The 14,753-nt window shown below is 48.3% G+C and overlaps 1 long non-coding RNA gene across 1 annotated transcript in view; it reads right to left on the reverse strand.

Moving 5' to 3' along the window:
* The window catches only part of LOC138249083 (uncharacterized), a 71,622-nt gene that overhangs the window by 28,887 nt on the left and 27,982 nt on the right, over positions 1-14,753 (reverse strand). The window contains exon 2 of the long non-coding RNA XR_011194706.1: positions 1,157-1,261. This is a non-coding gene — a long non-coding RNA (uncharacterized lncRNA). The remainder of the gene's footprint in view (positions 1-1,156; positions 1,262-14,753) is intronic.

The raw sequence follows: 14,753 nt of genomic DNA on the forward strand, positions 1-14,753 counted from the left end.
CAACAGTATACTATACACTGTTTGCGATTCCCAAGGGGGTTCCAAATTACCTACCACATAAATATTCATGAGGTAGGTCGCAATTTGCGACCCCATTGGGAATGGCCGCCCTCACAGGGATGGTGGCCTGCTGGAGAGAGCAGACCACCATGTCTGTGAATCCTTTTAAATAAAGCAGATTTTTTTTTTTTTTAATGCAGCCCATTTTCCTTAAAGGAAAACAAGATGCATTTCAAAAACAAAAATGAAAAGTTTTCATTTTTTCAGAGCAGGCAGTTGCCCTGCCATTCACAAAGGGGCCCCTTCCTATTCGCAAATGGGTTAGCACCAGTTTGAAACTGGTGCTAACTGTGATTTTTTTGCTACTGCATTCTCGGTCACAAAACAATCATACATTCGGTATTAGGAAGGGATGCCCTTGACACGCCCCTTCCTAATACCGAATCGCAAAACCCAAAATGCGATTCGGTAACAAGTTACTGAATCACAGTTTGGGCTTTGTACATCCCAAACAGCATTTTTTAAGTCGCAAACGGGCCGAATCAGCAAATCAGCCCCTTTTTGCGACTCGAAAAATGCTTCGTCCATCTGGCCCTAACTCTCTTAAACTCTTTTCCATTGACCTTGTCATCTTGAATGAACTTTTTCTGCCTGCAGCTTATGAGCCATACCTACCTCCAAACTTTCACCCCATGATTGATTCCTCTTGTCGTCTTTCTTCCATTTCTTTCTGCGGTTTCTGATGCTACATAGTGTCTGCCTATTGGTATAAGTGCATTTTCAAACATCCAAATGAAAAAAAAAAATAGACATGTAATGTGTATGAGAAACTATGTTACAGACTACAACACTGGAAAACAGGGATTCCTGGTGAATTGTGAAAGTTCATATATTTACAACACATTCAGCCTCTCCTTTTGTTGATATGTTTCCACATGGTGAATGGCATGTGTGTTATATGCAGGCTTTGTTTCAGGACAGGTCTTTTAAACTATAAAAGAGACATACATTTTCAAAAGTGAGGACTTAACTTTGCTTGCAGTCATATATATTTCTTAATGTTTGAGGTAGATGTTTATGCTCCCCAGAACATCTTCTGCTTTGGTATTATGTTTAGAAGGTAAAACATATTTACCTTTTGTGCGCAGTTTCTTACCTAGAAGTTCTGTTTGATCTTGTGGTCCCTCTTCATTCCATTCAAGAGTGTCTGTTGGTGCTGTAGTCTGTGTGGATGTCATTATCCTTATGGCACATACACTTTCTATGAAATCAAAAAGAGGCATTTTACCTCATGCTTCTAGGTTGTGCAATGTGTACACACCACAATTGCATCAAAACACAGACTAATTTGGTCTTAACTTAAAATGGTCGGACATCAGAAAGATCTAGGAAACAGAAGGGTGATTTCTAAAAGTCAACACATCTTTGTTGTGAGGTGTGCATCTTCTTGTATGCATTAGTTGATGCTGCTTTGTGTAAGGAAATAGCACACATTTTGCATGACAACTTACATCTTCCAATGATTTAACATTTCAATGTTTTCATAGGTACATCCAGGTAGGCTTTGTTCATACGTCAAACACTGTAAAAATCATGTGAACTCCCAGAGAAGTTGACTGCTACACGTATGAAGCTGTGCCTGTACACTAATTGAGTACCTCTATTTCCTGTTTTATGTAAAACCCTAATCAGGGTGCCATGGGCCACGTTGGGGCTTTTTGGTCTTGGTCATAGTGGCCTGGGTCATTGGTCTCTCATGTCCCAGGGACCCTCCTACCATGTCTCTGCATACCTGACCAAGGATAATCACTTCAGCACTTGACTCAGCTTTTTTTCTGGACCATGGTTGATCACACCTTCTGCAGGGGTGGCACCAGCACAACAGGTCTCTGATTTCTCAGCAAACCACTTACTTCCTTGGTCAAGAGAAAAGGCAACTAGAAAAGCAGGTGGTAAAGCACCCCCCTTTTTTACAGACAATAGTTCTCAGGTCCACTTTGGGTTGGTTCTTCTTGCATGTGTCCTTTCCAGGCGGTGTTCTAGACGAAGCCTTCATGTGGAGTGAAGATCCTCACAGTAGGATCTTGTCCAGTTTGGAGCACCCATAACAAAATGAAGAAAGAGCTGTGAGAATTCTGCACTGACCATCAGAAGTCATACTGAACAGTGATTAGGAAAGAGACAAAAGGCCCACCTTAAGGAACCCTTTGAACAGCAGAGGCTGCAGTCCCATCCTTTATCCCCAGCATCTACAAAATGGCAGTGCTCTGGAAGACTAATCAGTAGCTCTTACAACAAAAGGACCTCACTGAATTTCCAAACGTAGCCTTGTATCCCCTTCCCCACTTTAATGTCCAGGTCTTCTCCCTTCAGTGGCACAGTGAGCCCTAGACCCGCGTCGGGGCATACCCTGAGCACCTCCTGCAGCAAATGCAAAAACAACACAGTGATAAATGGAATGCTTGAATTAATTTCAGCTATTGGTTGGCGCCAGCTAGTGGGTGGGGTTGACTCTTGACATCTCCTTAACTAAAACGTAAAGGTTCACAGGGCACCCCTACCCACCCCTACCCACTTTTGCAGCAGCTCCTGTTTGTTCTGCACCAAACAACCCCCCAATGCACCTTATTCCTAAAATTCAAGATGGAGAAACCTTTCCTTGACCTTGACCTTGACCCAAGGGTAGGTCGCTCCCCCTGCCGCTGCAGCTCCTCCAGCCCAGGTTCCTGAGACCGCCCAGCTACCTCGAAGTAAGTAGCCCCCCACCTCCCAGACCCTCGCCCTGCCCCGCGCTACTCACCCTCTCTCCTGCTTCTTTTCTTCTTCTCTGTTCTTCCTCTGCGCTCTCCTTCTGTAGTCTTCTTCTGTACTCTTCTTTCCCTCCTGCTCCCCGTCTTCTCTCTTCATCTGTGTGCTTCTCTCCCTCTCCTCTGCACCTCGACCCACGTGTGCCTCCTCTTCTCTGTCCCTCTTCTTGGCTCCTTCCTCTGCTGCTCGCCGCCCCTCTTCTTCTTCACCTTCATCTGTATTCTTCTGTATTCTGCGCTCCTCTTCTTCACCTTCATCTGTACTTTTCTGTCTTCTGCGCTCCTCTTCGTCACCTTCATCTGTACTTTTCTGTCCTCGGCGCTCCTCTTCTTCTGTAGCTTCTTCTGTGGCCTTCTGTCCTCTGTGTATTCGGCTCCTCTTCTTCTCTGCTCTTCTGTCTTCTGTTCTTCGGCTCCTCTTCTTCTGTGGTCTTCTGTCTTCTGTTCTTCGGCTCTTCTGACTTCTGTTCTTCTTCTGTGGTCTTCTGTCTTCTGTTCTTCTGTCTTCTGTTCCTCCTGTTCTCTTCTTTCCCTCCTGCTCCCTGCTCCTCTTCCTCTGTTAGCTCTGTTTCTCAACAGAGCTAACTGCTACCTACTCCCTGGTTCTTCCCGCTCCTGACTCGTCTCTCCCCCTCTCTATCACCCCTATCTACCCCCATCTCTATCTACCTATCTCTCTATCTTTCCCCCCCACTCGCCACCCCCTCTGTTACCACCCCTATCTTCCTATCCTTTCACTCTACCTCTCACCCTCACCCACCTCTACAACCCCCCCTCCCCTATCTTCCCAACCTTACTCCTATCTCTCTCCCTAAACTCCTAAACTTCCTAAAACTCACCCCCCACAACCCTTAACCCCCCTCCCCCAGCTCTTCTCCCCTCTACCTGTCCCCCCCTCCCTCCGCTTTCCCGCCGCCACCTCCTGCACGCCCCCGCCCCCCAGCTCCCATTCGCCCCCAGCTGACCCCTCCCCCCCTCCTCCCTCTTATGGCGGCCGCTGCGCGACAGTGGTAGCGACCCTTGACCCAAGGGTAGGTCGCTCCCCCTGCCGCTGCAGCTCCTCCAGCTCCTCCAGCCCAGGTTCCTGAGACAGCCCAGGTTCCTGAGACCGCCCAGCTACCTCGCAGTAAGTACCCCCCCACCTCCCAGCCCCTCGTCCTGCCCCACGCTACTCACCCTCTCTCCTGCTTCTTTTCTTCTTCTCTGTTCTTCCTCTGCGCTCTCCTTCTGTAGTCTTCTTCTGTACTCTTCTTTCCCTCCTGCTCCCCGTCTTCTCTCTTCATCTGTGTGCTTCTCTCCCTCTCCTCTGCACCGCGACCCGCGTGTGCCTCCTCTTCTCTGTCCCTCTTCTTGGCTCCTTCCTCTGCTGCTCGCCGCCCCTCTTCTTCTTCACCTTCATCTGTATTCGTCTGTCTTCTGCGCTCCTCTTCTTCACCTTCATCTGTACTTTTCTGTCTTCTGCGCTCCTCTTCGTCACCTTCATCTGTACTTTTCTGTCCTCGGCGCTCCTCTTCTTCTGTAGCTTCTTCTGTGGCCTTCTGTCCTCTGTGTATTCGGCTCCTCTTCTTCTGTGGTCTTCTGTCTTCTGTTCTTCGGCTCTTCTGACTTCTATTCTTCTTCTGTGGTCTTCTGTCTTCTGTCTTCTGTTCTTCTGTCTTCTGTTCCTCCTGTTCTCTTCTTTCCCTCCTGCTCCCCGCTCCTCTTCCTCTGTTAGCTCTGTTTCTCAACAGAGCTAACTGCTACCTACTCCCTGGTTCTTCCCGCTCCTGACTCGTCTCTCCCCCTCTCTATCACCCCTATCTACCCCCATCTCTATCTACCTATCTCTCTATCTTTCCCCCCCACTCGCCACCCCCTCTGTTACCACCCCTATCTTCCTATCCTTTCACTCTACCTCTCACCCTCACCCACCTCTACAACCCCCCCTCCCCTATCTTCCCAACCTTACTCCTATCTCTCTCCCTAAACTCCTAAACTTCCTAAAACTCACCCCCCACAACCCTTAACCCCCCTCCCCCAGCTCTTCTCCCCTCTACGTGTCCCCCCCTCCCTCCGCTTTCCCGCCGCCACCTCCTGCACGCCCCCGCCCCCCAGCTCCCATTCGCCCCCAGCTGACCCCTCCCCCCCCTCCTCCCTCTTATGGCGGCCGCTGCGCGACAGTGGTAGCGACCCTTGACCCAAGGGTAGGTCGCTCCCCCTGCCGCTGCAGCTCCTCCAGCTCCTCCAGCCCAGGTTCCTGAGACCGCCCAGCTACCTCGCAGTAAGTACCCCCCCCACCTCCCAGCCCCTCGTCCTGCCCCACGGTACTCACCCTCTCTCCTGCTTCTTTTCTTCTTCTCTGTTCTTCCTCTGCGCTCTCCTTCTGTAGTCTTCTTCTGTACTCTTCTTTCCCTCCTGCTCCCCGTCTTCTCTCTTCATCTGTGTGCTTCTCTCCCTCTCCTCTGCACCGCGACCCGCGTGTGCCTCCTCTTCTCTGTCCCTCTTCTTGGCTCCTTCCTCTGCTGCTCGCCGCCCCTCTTCTTCTTCACCTTCATCTGTATTCGTCTGTCTTCTGCGCTCCTCTTCTTCACCTTCATCTGTACTTTTCTGTCTTCTGCGCTCCTCTTCGTCACCTTCATCTGTACTTTTCTGTCCTCGGCGCTCCTCTTCTTCTGTAGCTTCTTCTGTGGCCTTCTGTCCTCTGTGTATTCGGCTCCTCTTCTTCTGTGGTCTTCTGTCTTCTGTTCTTCGGCTCTTCTGACTTCTGTTCTTCTTCTGTGGTCTTCTGTCTTCTGTTCTTCTGTCTTCTGTTCCTCCTGTTCTCTTCTTTCCCTCCTGCTCCCCGCTCCTCTTCCTCTGTTAGCTCTGTTTCTCAACAGAGCTAACTGCTACCTACTCCCTGGTTCTTCCCGCTCCTGACTCGTCTCTCCCCCTCTCTATCACCCCTATCTACCCCCATCTCTATCTACCTATCTCTCTATCTTTTCCCCCCACTCGCCACCCCCTCTGTTACCACCCCTATCTTCCTATCCTTTCACTCTACCTCTCACCCTCACCCACCTCTACAACCCCCCCTCCCCTATCTTCCCAACCTTACTCCTATCTCTCTCCCTAAACTCCTAAACTTCCTAAACCCCCCCATCACCCTTAACCCCCCTCCCCCAGCTCTTCTCCCCACTACCTGTCCCCCCCTCCCTCCGCTTTCCCACCGCCACCTCATGCACGCCCCTGCCCCCCAGCTCCCATTCGCCCCCAGCTGACCCCTCCCCCCCTCCTCCCTCTTATGGCGGCCGCTGCACGACTGCACAGCGGGCGCGCCGCTGGCGCGCCGGAGGCGTGCTAGAGGCAAGCCCGTCTGCGCCAGTCCGCACCTGGCCCACGCCCAGCACCACGACCCCTGGTCCTCAGCACTCCCAAACCCCTCTGCTCCGCTACGACCCCACCACCCTCCACACCCTCAACCCAGGACGCTCCAACACCTGCTTCCAAGCTAACCCAAAACGTACCCATGGACCTTTCGCCTGCCACTCCTGCAAACGTATCTTCCACCACGCAACTACCATGACCACCAGCCCACGCGCCATCAACCACCTCAAATGCATCAACGCTCGATCTGTCCACAAGCACGCCGTTGAACTCTGGGACCTCCTGGACTCCACAGCACCGGACGTCGCCTTCATCACGGAGACCTGGATGAACGCCTCTTTGGCCCCAGACATCGCCATAGCCATCCCCGAAGGCTACAAGATTTCCAGGAAAGACCGCACCAACCAAGTAGGAGGAGGAATCGCCATCGTCTTCAAAGACTCTATCAGCGTCACCACCTCCACCGAAGACACCCCCCTCGCCGCAGAAAACCTGCATTTCCAGATTCGCACCGACCCCAGGACCACCCTCAGAGGATCCCTCATCTACCGTCCCCCCGGACCGCGCGCCCCTTTCAGCGACTCCATCACCGACTTCGTCTCCCCGCACGCCCTCGCCTCGCCGGACTACATCCTCCTAGGCGACCTCAACTTCCATCTGGAACACAACAATGACCCCAACACCACCGCCCTGCTCGACAACCTCGCCAACCTCGGCCTCAAGCAACTGGTGAACACCCCCACCCACATCGCCAGACACACGCTTGACCCCATCTTCTCCGCCAGCAAACACGTCTCCTTCAGCCACGCCTCCGCTCTACACTGGACCGACCACAGCTGTGTCCACTTCACATTCCGACGCGAGACCCGCTACCTCCGCACTCAACCCATCCCTCGTCGACAGTGGAACAAATTCCCCGAAGAACAGCTCTTCTCCGCGCTCACCGTCAACCAACCTACCCTCACCACCGACGACCCCAACGACGCAGCCCTCAGCCTCACGAACTGGATCACCAACTGCGCAGACAACCTTGCTCCCCTTAGACGCACGCATCGACAGGCCAACACCAAAAAACCTCTCTGGTTCTCTGACACCCTTAAGGAATCGAAGACAACCTGTCGCGCCCTCGAGAAAGCCTGGCGCAAGGACCACACCGCTGACAACATGACCGCCCTCAAGAACTCGACCCGCGAACACCACCACCTGATCCGCACAGCCAAAAGGAATTTCTTCACCGACAGACTGGACAAAAACAGCCACAACAGCAGAGATCTCTTCAGCATCGTTAAAGAGTTCTCCAACCCCAACGCCAACACCATCACGCCCTCACAAGACCTGTGCAACTCCCTCGCCAACTTCTTCCATCGCAAAATCACCGACCTCCACGACAGCTTCGGACACCAGACCCAGCCAAGCAACACCGAACCCACACCCCCTGCCATCACCCTCAACGCCTGGACCCACATCAACAGTGAAGAGACCAAAACCACCATGAACTCTATCCACTCCGGCGCCCCCTCGGACCCCTGCCCTCACTTCATCTTCAATAAAGCCAACGACATCATCGCCCCGCACCTTCAGACCATCATCAGCTCCTCTTTTTCATCTGCTACCTTCCCCGAAAGCTGGAAACACGCCGAAGTCAACGCCCTACTAAAGAAACCTACGTCTGACCCAAGCGACCTGAAAAACTTCCGCCCCATCTCGCTCCTCCCCTTCCCTGCCAAGGTAATAGAGAAGACCGTCAACAAACAGCTTACCAACTTCCTGGAAGACAACAACCTTTTCGACCCTTCACAATCCGGATTCCAAACCAACCACAGCACTGAAACCGCCCTCATCTCAGTCACAGACGACATCAGAACCCTGATGGACAATGGTGAAACAGTCGCCCTCATCCTCCTCGACCTCTCGGCTGCCTTCGACACCGTCTGTCACCGCACCCTAATCACACGCCTCCGCTCCACCGGGATCCAAGGCCAGGCCCTGGACTGGATCGCCTCCTTCCTCTCCAACCGCTCTCAAAGAGTCTACCTCCCACCTTTTCGCTCAGACCCCACCGAGATCATCTGCGGCGTCCCTCAAGGCTCCTCGCTCAGCCCGACACTCTTCAATGTCTACATGAGCCCCCTCGCCGACATCGTACGCAAGCACAACATCATCATCACCTCCTACGCCGACGACACTCAACTTATACTTTCCCTCACCAAGGACCCCGCCAGCGCTAAGAACAACCTACAAGATGGCATGAAGGACGTCGCAGATTGGATGAGGCTCAGCCGTCTAAAACTGAACTCAGACAAAACGGAAGTCCTCATCCTCGGCAACACCCCGGCCGCATGGGACGACTCCTGGTGGTCCATGGCCCTTGGCACCGCACCGACCCCCACAGACCACGCCCGCAACCTCGGCTTCATCTTGGACCCTCTTCTCACCATGACCAAACAAGTCAACGCCGTGTCCTCCTCCTGCTTCCTCACCCTCTGCATGCTCCGCAAGATCTTCCGCTGGATCCCCACCGACACCAGAAAAACCGTGACCCACGCCCTAGTCACTAGCCGCCTGGACTACGGCAACACCCTTTATGCTGGGACCACCGCAAAACTCCAAAAACGTCTGCAACGTATTAAAAACGCCTCCGCCCGCCTCATCCTCGACGTACCCCGCAACAGCCACATCTCCGCACACCTGAGACACCTGCATTGGCTCCCAGTCAGCAAAAGGATTACCTCCACGACAAGGGACCTGAATACCTCAAACGACGCCTCAGCTTCTACACCCCCACCCCTGTCCTCCGTTCCACCGGCCTCGTGCTCGCTGCCGTCCCTCGCATCCGCCGCTCCACGGCGAGTGGGAGGTCGTTCTCCTACCTGGCAGCCAAGACCTGGAACAACCTCCCGACCAGCCTCAGGACCACCCAGGACCACTCTGCCTTTCGGAGACTCCTCAAGACCTGGCTCTTCGAGCAGCAGTAACCCCCTTCCCCCTAGCGCCTTGATACCCGCACGGGTGAGTAGCACGCTTTATAAATGTTAATGATTTGATTTGATTTGATTTCCTCTCTAGTACAGAGCTTGTGTGTCCACCCACAGTCGTGGAAATGAGAAGTCCCCTCCTGTGTAGTCACGCAAATTGGTTTTGGGGGTATTAAGGTGTAGCCAATTTTGACAAGTTTAAAGAGAAAGTGCAATCATTGTATTCCTGGTTAACAGGGGAAGGAGCACAGAGTTCTAAATCAAGCAAAACAGATTGGGCAAGTATTGGGGCGATGTCACGCGAAAGAAGGTAATTTCTTCCTACATAGTGTTTTTGGCTTTTTGGCACAAAAGAGAACTTGCTACCTAACATAGCAAGAGTCTATTTCAGTGATTCTTAGCCTGTGGCTGACTGTCCCCTTGGATCTAAGATGCCAACTTAAGGGGTATGCGACTGTTTAAAAAATTAAAACAATATTAGCAGACTAAAATAGTTATATATAAAAAAAGCAACATTTTAAATGGAAAGTTTTAAAATGTTTTGTAACTGTTGAGAGATTATGGAATTGGAAGTTAAAAATGAAGTCAGCATTCTTATCTTGATTTGTTGGAGCAGATCAAACACAGCAACAGGATCTAGAATGAACGACTGGTGTCTCAATTGAAGCAGCACTGGTCTGCACTGACAAAAAGAGAGTATTCACTAGAATACAAAAAGACAAAGTGATGTGCTAGCCTCTAGCATACCGTTTTGTCTTTTAGAAATAGAACTAAATATTGAAAGGCTCCAAACCCAATCTTCGTAATAAATTTAAAGATTTGGGGCCAGATGTAGCAATCTTCCAAATTGCGACTTGCAATTTGCGAGTCCCAGCGACTCGCAAATTGCAACTCGCAATTTGGAATGCAGTACGGTGTCTCAGACACTGACTGCGACTCGCTATGGGGTCGCAATGACCCACCTCATGAATATTCATGAGGTGGGTCGCAAATTGCAGCCCCATAGCGAGTCAAGGCACTCGCAAACATGGAGGCCTGCTGTAGTCAGCAGACCTCCGTGTTCGTGACTGCTTTAAATAAAGCAGTTTTTTTTTTTAAATGTAGCCCGTTTTCCTTAAAGGAAAACGAGCTGCACTTAAAAAAAAAAACGAAACCTTTAGTTTCGGTATTTTTTCAGGGCAGGGAGTGGTCCCTAGGACCACTCCCTGCCCTGAAAAAATATTTTTGGGTCCATTCACAAAGTGGAAGGGGTCCCATGGGGACCCCTTCCAATTTGTGAGTGGGTTACCATCCACTTGAAGTGGATGGTAACTGCGATACCATTTGCGACCGCGTATGCGGTCGCAAATGGTATTGCATCCCACTCAGACTCGCAAATAGGAAGGGAACACCCCTTCCTATTTGCGATTCTGATGCATATTGCGAGTCGGTACCGACTCGCAATATGCATTTCTGAATAGCAAAGAGGCTTTTGCGCCTCGCAAACGGCGATTTTCGCCGTTTGCGAGGCGCAAACCCTTTGCTACATCTGCCCCTTGATTTTCACATATTTATTTGTTTGCAAATTAAATTAAATAATTCATAGTTTTACTATTTGTTTGATTTCTACTTGTTTCGTATTTTTGCATCTTATTTTGAAGTTCAGATCGTAGAAATTGCTTAAGCGGAGGTCCCCGTTTTCCGATACCAATCTAGTGGAGTGGTCCAAAGAAAGTTAAAGGATCGCTGGTCTATGTCAAATAGGCTTTTGTACTGAGAAGCACATGTTAAACATCCTTTTGAACAGTTTTCCAAAATGTTCACACTGAGGAAATCTTTTTCGTAAGCCTCCATATGGGTCTGCTTTTTGTTGATTAACTCAGCGTGTGCACGTTATATGGTTGTCTACGCCCAGGTCACTCGTTCAGTAGGGAAGAAAACTGCTGTTACAAAGACAAGTGGTATAGAGGTAGCTTATTTGGTGTAAATCGGAACCTAGCCACTGAGCTACTTTTGTTTATCCTACAAATATGAAGTCGTGGGACAATTCTACCACTCTTTTTCAACATGTTCTGTATTGGGATTTTCCTGTGCAAAACGTTGTCTCTGCAATTGATATCTATGAACAGATCAGCCGCGCTGCACATTTGCATTATGTAGACAAATTGATAAAAAGCACATTGGCAGTAATTCGAAGCAACCAACTCAAAATGGTCAACCACTAAACCAAATTCCGCCCTCTAATAGCACCTTAAAACCACAGATTTCCCATATATTTGGCTTGACCTATTTGTATTTTACCTTAAAACTATAAACTACGAGCACCGTTTGTAAGGCTCTGAAAATATGATTTTGGAGCCCAAGTTTTGATTTCTAGGTCGGTGACACATATATATATTGAAAAGAATGTTTATGTTATTCAAATTGTAAATTAGAAGCCACATTTAGAAATGAGTTGAGCCTTTGCAGCAGATGGGAATAACTTTCCACAGGCAAAAGGTGTTTTGTTCTGGAAAGGTTGCCTTTTCACAGCACTAAACCGAATTTGTCCCACTTTGTGTCAATATTGGCATGTGCAGTTGCCACATATAGTGGAAACCACTATAGATTATTTTTTTACACAAAACTTTATCTACTAAATCAGCCTGATCGGATTTTGCACAAAACAGTAATGCTTAGTGTAAGTAGACACAAACAAAGGGGAAGGCATTGATTTGCTCCAGTATCCAATGCATTGCATGTGGGCAGCAGTGCACAGCACAAATCCAATGCATTACACCTTTCAGCAGTAGTCTGTGCATAAGACAGTAAGGGTGAGAGAGCGTAGCTTACATAACCTATATTAAAATTAATTTCTTATATCAATGTGTGATGATGCTGCATAGAAAACAATAATAATAGCGATTTTGCTTAAATGTGCACCTGAATTGTGACCATGGTAAATGGTCACCAATGTATATGCAAACTAATAATGATGAATAAAATGTTTATGTTATGATTAATTAAGTTTATATTAACATTTATGTTACTGCATCTGTATTGAAAATCTTTATAGGCCTTAAGTTAGCATGAGCTGCGGGATTTAGCTTCCCAACTCTCAAATTAAATGCATTTTTCTGTTTTTCCAGTGTGCTGACTCGCAAAGGGCCATGACCCTGCAAATCTTCTTTTTCTTCAACTTGGAAGACAAATGTAACTATATTGATTCCGTTCCCAAGCGCATATTCGGTGCCTTGGATTAAAAGTTATGAGCAAATTGAAACAAATGTAGATTAATGAAATGTACAAGGTCACTTAGACCGATGGACAATGAATCTGCTGACCCAAAAGACGTGCCAAAGAGTGAAGTAACGCCGGATGTGCCACCTCCGAAAACGTCAATTATGAAGACCAATCAAAGAACCGTGAATAAATGTGGGGTGACAATTGGGATTACCAAATGCTGAAATTTGATAGGTTAAAGATAGTGGGGTATAGTAAGTGTCCAATAGAATTTTGGGGGAATGTACTACAAAAAAGGGATAAAAACCCATGTCACAGGGTCATTAGAATTAGGTAGGGAATGCTATTGATTTTATCCAGAAACTCTGTCACTCTGTTTGGTGACTTTGAGATTTATTAAAACCATCCTCACCCATAGACTGCCCATTTACACTTTTCCTCCATAAGGGGGAAGTGCCCCTATGCCCTTTTAGTTGAGCCTTGCCTGATGGCGTTTGACTGATGTCCTGAAGACGAAGACTGAACCTGTGCGCTGACCTAATCTTTGGAGGGTAATTATGACAATGCACTTTGTAATTTGTCTGTTTGTTTTTCCTTTCTAGGTACCAACTGCTTACTTTTGACAGAGACCATAGCTAGATATTTTCCAAATTGGTGTTCTAAATTGTTTTGCATGAAGCCCAACATGCCAATGCTAATTAGTGGTTAGGACAGGTGATCATCAAATTGACGCAAATAGACAAACGACTGACATTATGCTATGTTGAACTGATGCGTATTTGACACTCTGCTATATTCTGATCTATGTTTACGCCGTGTTATATTCTAATGTTTTTAATTTTTGCCTTATTGAAATCTTACCAAAGTTGCCATATTGTAACTATGCTGTTGTGTTCCTTGGCTTTAAGATTGACGCACTTAATCTTAGATTGTAACTAATAGGGAATAAAATTCATAAAATTCTATTAACTGGTGTGGTTATTCATGACTGAAAGGTCATGGTTGTGTCATCAATTTGCTTAATGTCTTTGACCAAAGTGAAATGTATTGTTGGGATAAATATTGATGACATTATTGATATATTGATTGACATATTGATCAGCTATCTCGTCCTATGGTGTCTCTCAACTGGGTCAAAAGATTCATTGGCCTAAAATGAGTCCTAATGTGTAATAAATTAACATAAAGGGACGCGTTAACAGTTCTGGTAGCAGAGCAACGGTTTGGCCCTTTGGGGCCCTACGACGGAGAATCATTGTTTAGATTGTTTTCTGTGATAATGCAAATCGGAGGTAAGATGGGTTTCTAAATTCACCATGACTTTCCCGGGATCTCGGAGCCTGCCTAAGTGAGTTGGGGATGTTCTCGGCGTCATAATGTGTGTGGTATAGGGTTTTGCACTTGCTCAGCTTATGCCTTTTGCAGGTGATTGTGAAATCTGTGTGTATCTGGGGTCAGGTAAATGTTGTTTTAGTAGTAGTGGGCGTACTCCGCAGTATGAGAGTAGGGAAGTTGATGTACTTCATATGAGTGTGGCGCTTTGTGCTCAAAATTATCCACGTGGTTGGTTGTTTCTGTACGGACTCGTCGTGGTCTAAGACTCTGGAGTATATTGACAAGTGTAGGAGACACTTGAGTTTATGTTGTAATCTGTGCGGTTTAATAGGTCAATCGGGCGTGGTTGACAAGTCTAGTTTGAGTCGAAACGTATGTGTGAAACCTTCGATGGAGATTTGGCAAGATCTAAAGTGAACTAGGACGAACCATTGACAAGTCGAGAGTAGAATTTGCGGGTTGAATTCTGCTTGTGTATGTGGGAGCCGGGGAAGAGAGAGCAGCGGGCCGAGGCTTCAAGTGAAATCTCTGTAAAGTTCTTAAGCAAATGTGTCACCCTTCCTGTAGTAAACCAGCAGATTTGTGTTGTCATTAAAGGTGCTCGCAATAATTTTGCATTAGTTTGTGTGAATTCAGTGAGGGATGGACGAGCCGCAAGACTTTTTCAGCTGCAGTGTGTGAGTGTGACCTCAGTAGTGCCGCGCTGAGATAGGTCAGTTGTCGAGAGGGGTCGCACACGGATTGGCTGCCGTCCATGAGGGGCAATAGGTTGAGAAAGGTGGGTGAAGAGTGTCCTGGGAACTAAGTCACTTCCTGATTAAATACAAATAAGAGAAAATCGCAAAATGAATTTTGTCAAGGCATTTAAGAGCGCTCTGAAGGGAGATGCATATATTATGGCGACTGATGGGGAACCTACACCGTCTGAGGGTACTCCAGCTTACATGGTTATGGAGGAGAAGGGTGTTGCACCTTGTTTATGGATGAAACAGTGGCGCAAATTACCAGAGAAAGAGGGATGTTTAACCTTCCCAGAACATGGGACGTTCAATCCAAAGGTGCTAGAGAACTTAAGGTGGATGCTAAGTAC

Source organism: Pleurodeles waltl, chromosome 8 (assembly GCF_031143425.1).
Source record: "Pleurodeles waltl isolate 20211129_DDA chromosome 8, aPleWal1.hap1.20221129, whole genome shotgun sequence".
NCBI lineage: Eukaryota > Metazoa > Chordata > Amphibia > Caudata > Salamandridae > Pleurodeles > Pleurodeles waltl.